General features: G+C 47.7%; 1 pseudogene; it reads right to left on the reverse strand.

Moving 5' to 3' along the window:
• Nucleotides 1–9241: 9241 nt before the first annotated feature.
• On the reverse strand, nucleotides 9242–12635 carry LOC142768350 (uncharacterized; annotated as a pseudogene).
• Nucleotides 12636–13707: the final 1072 nt, after the last annotated feature.

Here is a 13707-nt window from a genome sequence, read left to right on the forward strand (position 1 = left end):
TACCAGTGGCTCAATTTTTCGTTTGTGGTCTTCTCCCAAGTAGCACAAATACGTTATAATAATGTTACTTTTACGTTCAGCTTCAATGTTGAAACATTATTGTTAATGTCATTGACATTAAATGTTCTGCTAACGTTCTGAATAAACGTAGTGATAATGTTATCTTGAACATTATGTAAACATTATTAAAACATTAAGATAATGTTTGCAAAACGTTAAGTAAAACACAAAAAGGGACGTTACAACTTACACTCCCGTAACATTTATAAAATATTAAGAATTATTGTAAATTATGCTCATGCAATGTTGAAAACAGGCCCAATGTCAAAAGTCTTTTTAACTGAAAAGACAAACTTGCGAATCATAGCTGGAGCATGTCTTCAACATGCAGTAGGGTATTCTAAAGTATAATAAACTATTGATGGAACGCATGTGTGTTAGCGGCTTGTATATATATGCAAGGACTGAACCAGACAGACTCGAAGCACTCTAATCAGCAGTTTTAAGGACTTTCTACATTTTGCAGCTGTTTGGCAGCATTAACTCAGCTCAACTGCATGTCTTGATTGCAAATATACCTTATTGCATGATGCCCGTATATACTTTATTCCTCAATGCTCAACCAAGGCTTGGCTGTGATCAATAAGCAGGCCGCAGCACTTTGTACAGCAAAAACAAGGAATATTCAGGAATTACTGCAGATGATAAGCAAACAAAATAGCTTTAGTAGCAGCATAAACATTGCAGATGCTTTTGATAAGACAATGAAAACCATTCACCACCACTGTACAATTAATGCACGTCGAGAGACAGATAGATATGTAGGGTTTAATGTCCCAAAACCACCATATGATTATTGGGAAGTAGAAACAGCGCAACAATATAGACAAGGACAAAGAAAGAGACCACACCACGCTGACTCGCAAATAAACTTTTTTGAAAGATACATGCACATATTGTCGCAAAGACACAGGTACGCAGGTACAAAATAGGGCGTTTACTTTCGTAACCCAAGAGTAGAGTGTACTTGAAGCTTTTGAGTGGCGCGAGCAGCTGCCTGGGAGCGGCCGTTTCGGCGTGGAATGATGCGGTGGCGCTGGCGTCGACCAATCTTCCCGGACGGATGGCGGACAGGCGTTCCGCGTACGTGTTGGTACCTCTCTGTCGCACCTAGTGTGAAGATGATCTCTCTCTCTTTTTTTTCAGGGGCGAAGCTCCTTAGGGCGTGGGCTGTGCGTTCCCTGTATGCTGTATGTAGCCACCTCTAGTTTAGTTCTTGCAGTGTTCACTAGATGGCGGTACCGTCCCCTGTATGTAGCCATCTCTAGTTTAGTTCTTGCAGTGTTCACTAGATGGCGGTACCGTCTCCTGTATGTAGCCACCTCTCGTTTAGTTCTTGTAGTGTTTACTAGATGGTGGTACTTGTAGCTGATGATGAAAAGATGCAAGATGTTATAAACTAGAAAGCGCTACTTGTAGTGGATGAAAGACGCGAGATCTTATAAAATAGGAATGATGTCACATATGGCGCGTGTCATTGGTTGAAGGCCATCGTTCGATTTAGTGCGGCGACGTACGCTAGGGGGAGCGATGTCGGGCAATCTTATGTCGGGCAAACTGGAAGGTGTGTAAACACACGGTTGAGGGAGCACGACTCGGCATTACGTAGTTCAGGACGAACACATCTGGTGGATCACTGCAAGTCTTGTGGGTGCGTACCAGCTTTTACAGACACAAAGATTCTGTCAACTCACAAGAGAAAAATTAACATGGAGTTGATTGAAGCATTCCATAGTAAAAACATGGGGGAAAAAGTGTGTTGGCCAAGCTTCCGTCACTATGTCCGATAAAAAATTTCACTTTTCGAAAGGCACGTGCAACAATCTGTCTGCAGATGCGTGAACTTTTCAATTTTTGTTTTGTGGTTCTTATCATGACGTAGCGCTGAATAAGCTTTCTTTAGGTTATCTCGTTTGTTCCTGGATCCACCGTTGGGGGGGGGGGGGCGTGTGGGCTACGTGAAGATATAAGTACAGTTCGTTGTTCAAAATAAACTAGTTGTGAGTTTGCGCCCGTGCTGTTTGCCTCTTTTCCTTGTGTCCGTGTACGTGTTTGCGCAAAGAAGTCATGACTTGAGCTTGCCTCGTCAGCTTCGTCGCCATCTGCAGAAGTTGCACCGTTGGTATCCACAAAAAACTGTGCAGGAGTGCTAATGCGTCGCTGTTTTTTGTTGTCATTCTCAGCCGGCACACACTGATGACGCCGCTTTGTTTGGGTCCGCGGAGCCGCAGTTTTGAGCGTCAAATATGCAGGCAGGTTGGGCAAGATTGTCGGGACTGCATCAGGGGCGAGTGTCGGCGCTCCCCTAGGAATTCGGACTTGAACACCATTGATAACATGTACGTAGCCTCTCACAATGAAATGCGGTTCGAAATGTAACTCGCACACAGCACAATCGGCGTCAAGCTGCTTGTCAAGCCGATGGAGGTTCCGCTCCCAAAGAAGTCGTCGTTCTTCGTCTTTCGGGGCCTTAAAAAGTGATACTTCCGACTTTGTTGCACACGCGAATATCCAGTTGTGCAACCAGGCGCGTAACAATCGTTTAGACGCTACTTCTTCGTCATTTCGAGACTAAAACCGAGATGCCGGCCATGCCGCCGAACCAGCCGAGTAAACCACAGAACACCTACCAGTGTTCTGTGGTAGATTGGGCGATGGCAGCGCCGCCGCTACTGTCGCCACAAGTTGGGGATAGAGAAAGCAAAAGGAAAGCGTTTCGGTCGCGCCACTCAAAAGTTCTAGTACACAATACCAAGGGCCAGAAACACGAACACCAGAGCATGCGCACACAGAACTACTTTGTTCTCCTCCTCAGAGGTTGGCTACTATAGTTGCCAGCCTACCTTGCGTCAATTCCCCCCTTTCAAGAGCGACCATCTCGATCGATTGACTAACATGCTAGAGGTGGTCGTGAAGAAAAATGATCACGTCAACAAAAAAAAAAGCCCACACTGTTGTGGATAATAAGTAAAAGTTCGAAGTGTTCATAACTCGCGGGCGTGATACGGTTTCATCCGTACTACATGGACTACCTCTGGACGTGGACGTCTTCTGTTTAAACTGGTGTTGGAGCTTTGGGGAACTACCTCGTAATTCACGTCACTGAGGCAGCGCACAACTTCGTAAGGGCCAAAGTAGCGTCGCAGTAGCTTCTCCGAAAGCCCACGATGTCGAACTGGTGTCCACACCCATACATAGTCACCTGGTTGATAGTGGACGTTCCTTCGGCCTTGGATGTAACGGCGAGCGTCGATATCTTGCTGCGCGCGAATTTGGTTCCGCGCAAGCTGGCGGGCTCCCTCGGTTTTCTCGACGAAGTCGTCAACACGGTCATTTCCGCTGGTGTCCTGGTCTACGGGGAGCATAGCGTCTAACGGTGTTGTGACGCGACGGCCATAAACAAGCTCGAATGGCGTTAGGTCTTTGGTCTCTTGCACAGCGGTGTTATAAGCAAACGTGACGTACGGGAAAATTTCATTCCACATTTTGTGCTCTACATCAACATACATAGATAGCATGTCGGCCAGTGTTTTGTTTAACCTCTCCGTCAAGCCGTTCGTTTGGGGATGATAAGCTGTTGTTTTCCGGTGGTTGGTGTGCGTCGACTTGGTGACTTGCTGCAATAACTCTGCCGTAAATGCTGCTCCGCGATCGGTTATGAGAACAGCAGGTGCACCATGGCGCAAAACAATGTCGTGGACAAAGAATCTGGCGACTTCAACTGCAGTTCCCTTAGGCACAGCTTTGGTTTCTGCATAGCGAGTCAGATAGTCGGTTGCGACGATTATCCTCTTATTTTCTGAAGATGAAGTAGGGAAGGGACCAAGAAGATCCATTCCCACTTGCTGAAATGGTGCTCGATGTGGATCTAAAGGTTGGAGGAAACCGGCAGGCTTTGCGGGTGGAACTTTACGCCTCTGACAGTCACGGTAGGTGCGGACATAACGCTGAACGGACAAATACAGCTGTGGCCAGTAGTACTTCTGTCGAATGCGCGCTAATGTCCTAGCAAAGCCTAAGTGACCGGCCAAAGGATTGTCGTGGCACGCCTGCAAAACTTCCTCACGCTGTGCCGTCGGAACGGCGAGGAGAAAAGTTTCCTGGCTGCTCTCAAGATTTCTCTTGTAGAGAACATTGTTTCGCAGGCAATACGTTGTTAAACCACGCGAGAGCCGGCGTGGGACGATAACGTCTTCTCCTTGAAGATGCTGGATGACAGGAAGTTGCTCAGTGTCCTCACGTTGAAGCTCAGCCGTCCGCACCACATCGAAGATGCCAAGAAACGGTAAATCTTGTTCAGTGTCAGATGACGTCGGGGAAATAGGAGCACGAGACAGGCAGTCAGCATCTGTATGCTTATGTCCTTATCGGTAGACCACCCTTACGTCGTACTCTTGAAGGTGGAGGCTCCAGCGGGCGAGGCGGCCTGATGGATCCCGTTGATTGGCAAGCCAACAGAGGGAATGGTGGTCACTGACCGCTCGAAATGGCCAGCCATATAAGTAGGGTCGAAACTTGCTAATGGCCCAAACGACTGCTAGGCACTCTTTTTCGCTGGTAGAGTAATTAGCCTCTGCTTTTGTGAGACTGCGGCTCGCGTAAGCGATCACACGCTCTGCGCCGTTCTGCCATTGAACTAAAATGGCTCCGATTCCTACGTTGCTGGCGTCTGTGTGGATCTCGGTGTCGGCAGTGTCGTCGAAATGTGCCAGCACTGGAGCTGTCTGCAGTCGATTGCGTAGCTCTACGAAGCCTTGTTGTGGTTCTTCCGTCCATACGAAAGGCACATCTGGCCGTGTCAGTCTTGCAAGAAGTTCCGCAATTTTCGAAAATCCTTTGACAAAATGGCGGTAGTACGCACAGAGTCAGAGGAATGACTGAACAGCCTTTTTGTCTCCAGGACGAGGGAAATCAGCAACGGCAGCCAATTTCTCCAGATCTGGTCGAACACCCCGCCGGCTCACCACGTGGCTGAGAAACTTGAGTTCCTGACAGCCGAAGTAGCACTTTTCAGGCTTGATTGCTCTCCTTATTGCAGTGAGGACACTTTTTAGCCTTAAAAGATGCTCCTAAAACGTGCTTGAAAACACAAGAACATCATCCAAGTATACAAGACACGTCTGCCACTTTAGTCCAGCTAGTACAGTGTCCATCATGCGTTGAAACGTGGCGGGAGCGGAACAGAGACCAAAAGGCAGCACTCTAAATTCGTAGAGCCCGTCAGGCGTCACGAACGTGGTTTTCTCATGGTCGCCCTCGTCAACTTCAATTTGCCAGTACCCTGACTTGAGATCTAACGATGTAAAGAACTGGGCGTGCCGTAGATGGTCTAAGGCGTCATCAATCCATGGCAGGGGGTAAACGTCGCGTTTTGTGACTTTGTTAAGCCGTCGATAGTCGACGCAGAAACGTAGTGTGTTGTCTTTTTTCTTTACTAAGACAACAGCTGATGCCCACAGACTTGTCCAGGGTTGAATGACGTCATCATTCAGCATTTCTTGAACTTGACGCTTAATCACCTCTCCTTCCTTCGGGGACACATCGTATGGATGTTGGCGAAAAGGCCGTGCCAACTCTTCGGTAATAATGCGATATTTTGTAACGTTGGTACGCTGAACTTTCAATGCTGTGAAGAAGCAGTCCGCGAATTCCCTCACAAGGTTTAGCAGCCGTTCTTTTCGTGAATCTGGCAAGTCTGGATTAACGTGATTGCGGCTTCCCAGGTCCGCACAAGCTTTTGCATGCGGTGAAGTCGTATCCAATGGGCCGATATTGGAAAAGTCGGCGATTTCACTGAGGAAAGCGACAGTAGTGCCTCTAGGGACGTGTTGAAACTCATTACTAAAGTTGGTCAGCAGAACTCGAGAGCGTTTATTCTCTAACCGAACAAGGCATCGGACTATGCAGATGTTTCGTTTGAGCAGCAGCGGAATATTTGCCTCTGAAATTCCTTCATAGTCGTTCAATTAATCAAAAACGTCGCATGCTACCAAGGTCAACACGCTACTCTTCAGCGGTAACGTGACGTCATCGTCAGCAATTCTCAAAGCATTGACGTAACTGCCGTGAGGGTTGCGCGCTAAAGCGTGTGCCGTAGAAAACGTTACGTGCGACTCTTGCAAATCAATCACGGCTCCATTATCACGCAGAAAGTCCAGTCTGAGAATTAGGTATCTCGAGCAACTCGGCAGTATTACAAAATCTCCGAGATACGTAAATCCGTGAATACTGACTCGCGCTGTGCACCGTCCCACCGGAGTGAGAAGATGGCCTCCTGCCGTACGTATCTGCGACCAAGCCCACTGGGTGGAAATTTTCTTCAGCCTGCAGGCAAGACCCATGCTCATAACGGAAGTGTCTGCTTCAGTGTCGATTAGCACCATTACTTTTTCGTCATCCACAGTTACCGAAATATTTGATGTCACCACTCTTCGTACCACGTTTGACCGCGTCTGTACATCTTTTTGCTGCCTTCGGTGTCGTCGCAGTGGAGGACCTTCCGTAGAGTCAGCGTTAGCGGCCTCACCTCCAGAGGTCGCTGAACTCAGTTTTCCCGACTTGCAGGACTGGGTGAACGGCGTCTCGGAGCGCCGCGTGAGTAGGCTGGGCTCGGGGACCTGTAGCAAGCAGGCGACGACGAGCGAGACTCTTGCGACCGATGTTCCATACTGCAACGATTTGAGATGAAACTCTCTATTTCCGGTGGTCGCTCGCCAGGTCATGAACGAGGGGCATTAGGCGAAAATCCACGGAGACCCACACGACGGTATGGGCATGTTCGGTAGACGTATCCGGCTTCCCCGCATGGAAACAAAGGGGCCTGTGGTCGGGTTTACGCCAGATGTCACTCTTTCTCGGTCTTGCTTCGGCGATCAACGATGAGCTGCGAGGATGGAAGCCCACCTCTATTTGCTGTGCGTGTCACTCATTGGGGTAAAATACGCTGGTTGAACTGGTTGAATACGCTGCAGGACGTCGCACTGCTTCCGCGTAGCTCATCTCGACGCAGTGCCTCTGTTGTGGCGCCTCGGACGTTTGGGGAGCGTGAACGGCTTGCCGTAGCTCGGCACGTACCATCTCCGCAATGGAGAGCTGCTCTACAGGTGAAGCAGTCATCTGCATCTTTTGTAGCTCTTCCTTAATGAGAGCTTTGATAAGCTCTCGCAACGCGCTGATGTCATTGCCAAGAGTGACAGAAGTGACCTCACTTGGGGGTACACCACGGTTATACTGCCTGGCACGCTGTTGAAGGGCCCTCTCTATGGCAGTGGCTTTCTCATGGAACTCCGCAAGTGTCGCAGGCGGGTTTCGAATCAGGCCGGCAAAAATTTCTTCTTTAACACCACGCATTAGGTGGCGAACTTTCTTGAATTCGGACATAGAGGGCGCCGCACGCGCCTGAAAAGCCGATCCATGTCCTCTATGTAAGTCGTCACCCTTTCGTTAGGGCCTTGAACCCTTGTTTCTATAGCACGCTCCGCTGTCTCTTGCCTGTCCTCTCGGGCAAATGCCTTGAGGAACTGCCGGCGAAACTCATCCCATGTCGTAAGCGCTGATTCTTGGTTCTCAAACCACGTTTTCGCGGAGTCCTCCAGGAAGCAGTACACATAGCGTAGCTTACGCTCTGGGGTCCAATCGTTGATGAAGGCGACCCGGTCGAAATTCTCGAGCCAGTCGTCGGCATCTTCAAAAGCAGCTCCGTGAAATGTCTTCGGCGTCTTGGGCTGGTTGATAACCAGGTGCGCTGGTGCTGGCGCGGTGACGTTAGGCGGTGGTTGTTTCATAGTCCTCTGACGTTCAGGCAGCAAACCGGGCTGTGGCTCGAGTCCTTGGAGACGACGGCTGGAACGTACGTGCACAGGGGTAAGCTCGGCTGTGCTGCTCGATGGACTTGCGTCAGGGGTGCTCGCAGAGAACCGTATCATCTACCGTACCCAGCACCTCCACCAGAAAATGTCGCAAAGACACAGGTATGCAGGTACAAAATAGGGCGTTTACTTTCGTAACCCAAGGGCCAGAAACGCGAACACCAGAGCACGCGCACACAGAACTACATCGTTCTCCTGCTCAGAGGCTGGCAACTATCAATATATCAAGCATTCGGCCTGTTCAGGTGGACAACCTTGACAAATGCTTGATATATGTGCGTGTATCTTTCAATCAATGAGTTTAGTCTCGAGTCAGCGTGGTGTCGTCTCTTCCTGTGTCCTTGTCTATATTGTTGCACTGTTTTTACTTCCCAAGTATGAACCACTGACTAGCCCAACTTTCGCTGTTGTCACCATATAATTATGAGAGACGCCGTAATGGAGGGCTCCGGAAATTTCGACCATCTGGGGTTCTTCAACGTGCACCTAAATCTGAGCACACGGGCCTACAACATTTCAGCCTTCATCGAAAATGCAGCCGCCGCAGCCTGGGCAAAAACCCGCAATTTGCGGGTCAACAGCCGAGTACCTTAGTCACTAGACCACCGCGGTGGGGCAAAATTAATGCACGTAGCCTTGTAAGTGCTCTGTAAAATACTTGTTCGCAGCAGCTGTTTTTAAAAACTTGACTTTCGTCCAACCACGAATAATGATCACTGTCAGCACTGCCTTGCCATAGTGCTACCTTCCTGGTCCACATCACATAGTGCCATTGTAGTCCCTCGATGGTATATTTTATCACTTGCTGCCTGCTTGCACATGACCACACTTCAAAATTTAAAGCTTTTGACCCCTTCATTGTTGTTCATGGCCCCCGCACGGCAACCACTCAATTATTTTTTGCGCCTGTATCATGACAGTGGCACAAATCAGAAGAATAATCTCCACGCTGGTCGCCACTATCTCAGGGCCCGACGGACTCTCCACGCACATGAGAATTCATCGCATACTTTTTCCAACTTCTCCTTCCACATGTCGCTCGCTGTGCTTGCACATCCAGGGAAATACCGAGGGGCCCTGGTGGCTGCTTTATATGGCCGCTAGTGTGGGTGAGGGCAAGGATGGTTTCTGGTGATCCGTACAAGTCGCAACACAGATGCGCTCTAAAACCACATCTAGAAAGAGCATGTTAGCTTCAGTCGCGGGATCGAATCCCGGCTGCGGTGGCTGCATTTTCGATGGAGGCAGAAATGTTGTAGGCTCGTGCGCTCAGATTTGGGTGCACCTTAAAGAACCCCAGTACAACACTGGGTTTAAGAACCCAGTAGAACAAAACCTTGTCTACCAGGTAGGCAGCAGCACTTTGACTTGATCTCGTTGATTGACCATACTGCATTGACTGCTGAAAGGTCCGAAGCCTGGTAAGCATGTAGCTCAGTTGTCCCCACAATACCAGCATGAAAGGTGGTCAATTGCTTGAAAAATCTAGCAGATATCTTTACATCAACACTATCTGATAAAATATTTGTTGCGATCACAACGTTCCCGTCTTTCATAAGAAGACATGAGTCAGCATTGTTGGTTCCAATAACTATATCTGAAAAAGCTATGCAGTGAAACTGTTGTCCCTGAAAACCTGAATGAGTAGGTCCAAAATCATGTAGCTTCTGCAAAGTTACTTGCTTTTGTGGGAGTGCTGTTTTGAACACGTCACTCTGACTGCGCTCACACAAGCGCTTTATGACTTGCTGAAGCTGTCAATTTGGAGATTTCAAGTCACGCTTCAATTGACCCAAAAAGTTCTCAAACGAGAATGCTGAAAATGAGTCAAGATGGCCAAACTTCTGCACATCATCAGAAAGCTGTACAAGTGCATGTACATTGTACACGTAAACACCCTCTCTATAAAGACATCCAGCATCAGTGACAAACACTCGGAGAAGATTTTTGGCAAAGTTAAGTGCAGGTGGCAAAGCTCAAGGCTTGCGAGGATAGACAATGGCACACTCAGCTTCATGAAATGCTGGTAATAACATTTTTCAATTCGCCCTGATAGCACCACAGGTCCAAAGTAGACTAAAAAGTTTTGAAACTCTGTGGCCTTTCATCTTTTCAGTTCGCAAAGACTTCGGGGCTTACGGGCCATTTCCCGAGGTGTGTGCTTCTGCAAATTTATTACCATCTCTGATATTTCATTCTGCACACGTACTGGAACCTTTGACCTATGAGGTACTCCACGGACCCAGTAGTGAAGCAGTTTTCTCACAACCCCTAAGCACACAAGGTGCATGTAACCCAGTAGAAATTCGCGAACCATGGCAATTTTTAACTCTTTCAGTGGTGAGTGTCCACGATGGTGCTCTTCCTGATCTTGGTTCAGAAATGATTCATCAGTTCGCAGTAGATCATTGAGCTTTGGAAGAATTAGTTTTCGGGAGCTTTCAGAATAGACTCTTTCTTCAGTGCATCTCTCGCAACTGCAATAGCCCCCCTGGCCCTTGATGCACTTAAAGAATGTTCTTGCAGGTGCATCACAGACAAACGCACGTACTTCAACTGTAAACTTTTTGTCACCTTGAGTGAAGCCTTCCTTTTCCAGCATGCTCACTTCTGGAATAAAATCACTCAAGTAGTCCTGGAGGCTCTCAGGTTTTGTGTTTCCAGCAAACAAGGCAATGACAAATGGCTTGACATCGCTGGACTCTTCAACAGAAGCCAATATTGGCCAAAACTGTTTCAAGACTGAAAGTTGGGCTAGTTGGTGATACATTATGGGCAGAAACAGCGCACAAACTCACGGGACGAAGAGAAGAGACATAAACGAGCGATGCTTGTTTGCGCTTGTTTGTGTCTCTTCTCTTCGTCCCGTGAGTTTGTGCGCTGTTTCTGCGCATAACAGAACTGTTTGCTTGAACTCTTTGCAATGGGAAGCCCATCAATATTTATGAGAAGTGCGATGGTATCACTTGTGATGCTGCCTGCTTGTGTCATTTGTTCTAGCGTTGATTTAATACCAAAGTAGTTGTATAAAGCAGATGTCCACATTTTTCTTAACGCGCAAGACTTCGGTGTCTCTATTAGAGTTCGTGAGTTACTGGGTAACTCCTGGTGATGCTTCTTCAATATTTTCAGCAGCAGCGTTAGATGAGATGCACAAGCTTTAGTTTCACAGGCCCAAGCTGCCAGCTCACTGGCCAAGCTCGGCTGTTCTTCATAAGTTGTTTCAAACTAAACTTCTGCCACATTGCTGGCCAATCTTGGCTGTTCTACAGCTGATGTGCTTGCAAAAGCATTTGTAAGGTTGACATGCTCTTGATTTGAAGCCTTCGTGACATCACTGCTTCTGTTGCCTTCATCATTTGCGAAATTCTTATCCTGTTCGGAAAAAGATGAAGTTGCAATGTCTACGAAGTGTTCGTGCACACATTCAGCAACTCTTCTTTTTCTCTGCTGATCGCCGACATGTTGTAAACGTCTCCGGTACCGTTTCATATCTGCATATGAAATAGCGAATGTTTTTAATTTAAGTTGACACACAAAGAAAGCTAATAACTATGCAGTAACACGAGCTAAAATGGTGATAATATGGCATGCAATAGAGAAGGGAGTACTCATGATTAATTTTGGCCAGCTGGGAATCTTTTGTGTGGATTGAAATGAATAGCTTTGCTTGTACTTAGCTTCTTCGTGATGCGGCGGCCGTGGTCTCTTTAGCAGCATGACAGCTGATATACAGTCACGGAGGGTAAAGGGAGAAGTTCAGCGCAAAATGGAAGCTTGAAGACATAAAAAATTTGCGAACACGGAGTGTCGTTGGGGCGAACGTTTCGATAAGTGGATTTGTTTCTTCAGCCTGGAGTGTCGTTGGGGCGAACGTTTCGATAAGTGGATTTGTTTCTTCAGCCTGACAAAACCTTTCAAAATGTTGGCTCCTACAGCACCCCGTGTGCAATCATTTCTGCTCCTCACAACTTAAATGTTCTGCAAATACCACAAGAGTACTTCTGGTCACAATCAAGCCCGATCATTTCTCGATCGCAAAACCGGTGACACAAGAGCGCTTTTGATCGCAAACAATTGGCCAATGCATTGCGTTACAACAGCCTGATCCGAATCAAGTTTGGCGCAGACATCGCACAAATAGCGATTGGACCTGATCGCAATTAAAACGGACTGCACCGGTGTCGCACGAGCAGTCACGATCACAAAACGGGCCGATCTGGATGAGGCTTAAGCCGGATGAGGTGCTGCTACTTTGACACTTCCAATTGCGATCAGCTCCTATCGCAACGCGATCCAACTTTAAGATCGCGCTGCGCCAAACTCGATCCGCGGATTGGTTTTTGTATCATCGTGGTTTCGACGTACAGAGTTAGTCAAAAGTTCTTGGGCCACTATCCCATGTATTCCTATGGCAGCGTGGCCTGGGAACTGTTGACCCCTCCTGTTTTTTTGTGTCAGCCACTGCGGGGTACCGCGTGACGTTGGTATTACATGCATGCAGTAGTTTCACTTCATCGAGAGTAGCAGCTTTAAAGTTCAATGAACTCATTTATGCTTACCTTCACCACCTTCACAAGCGTGAACGAAAATCGCACCGGTCTCGTCGTCACGATCGTCTACGCTCGCCACGGAGGAAGGAAAGGTGCCGTTACCCTCGCCAAGGAAACAAGAGGAAACACGAGCCAAAAAGAAAGACGCTTTCATGGTTGCCAACTTGAGCCAACACACAAAAAAATTAAGTGCTGCATCCGATTAAGACTGCTAGTGCTGCAGCAAAAAAACATTTGCAAAACGAAACAGATTGTTGTTCAATATAGGAAGTTTTTGTTATCTAAAGAAAATATGTTTATTTTTTTAAAACATCAGTAAGTTTTCACTAGCGCCACTTTTTCAATTAAGCAAGAACAGAGGTAAAAACGGGGCTGCACCCGTGAAGCGGCAAAAATTGTAAAAAAAACTAGGTTACAGTCAGCGCCTTGTTACAGTAGGTAGAGCCGTAAAGAAAGCTGCGCTACAGCTGCAATGACCCATTGGCGAAATTGGCGTCGTAAAGGTCGTAATTGTAACAAATTTTGATGTGGGGCATTGTCTCAAAACGCAGGGAGTGTGTGTGCATCATCTGCAAAGCATTAGGGTTCGTTTTGTGGCATGTATATACACCGGACGCTGACATTCGACGCACAGTTTTGCCTTCGCAGATCTTGAGACTCTCAGCGCTCGCCTACTGTGCTTTTTATTTGATCGCGGAAGGTGGTTGGTGCGCTGATCAATGCCGACCTGTCCCACCTTACGGCACGTTGCCTGGCTGGAATGTGCTAGTTGTGTTCAGCGTGTTACCAAATCAGGTTCAGTTCGTGGTGCGGCTCAGCAAGGGCAGCTAGCCCAGCTGCATACTGAATGCAAGGCGCGCTGTTTTCAAGCCTTGCATTCATGATTCACCGAAGCGGCGAAGACGAGAATGTGCCCGTTGACCATATTTTGTTGGTTTCGATGTCATGTCTGTGCACGGATTGATTTTCGGCAGGACATTTCCTGACTAGGGTTCAGCTATTTTGACCGAGTGGCCGACTGCATGCAGTTGCCTACGAGGTGTGTTACTCGCACACTTGCGTTACGCCTCATATATGTAGCTTCCTTGTTGCTGTTCTGGCTAAGAAGTTACGTTAGCGTAATGCTTTTCATGGGACGTCTCAATTTTGGCCAAATTCATTCGGGCTGTGCTCCAGATGGAATGTAGACACTAACCTCATCGTATTAACGCAGTGCCTACAATCCT

Source organism: Rhipicephalus microplus, chromosome 8, assembly GCF_043290135.1.
Source record: "Rhipicephalus microplus isolate Deutch F79 chromosome 8, USDA_Rmic, whole genome shotgun sequence".
NCBI lineage: Eukaryota > Metazoa > Arthropoda > Arachnida > Ixodida > Ixodidae > Rhipicephalus > Rhipicephalus microplus.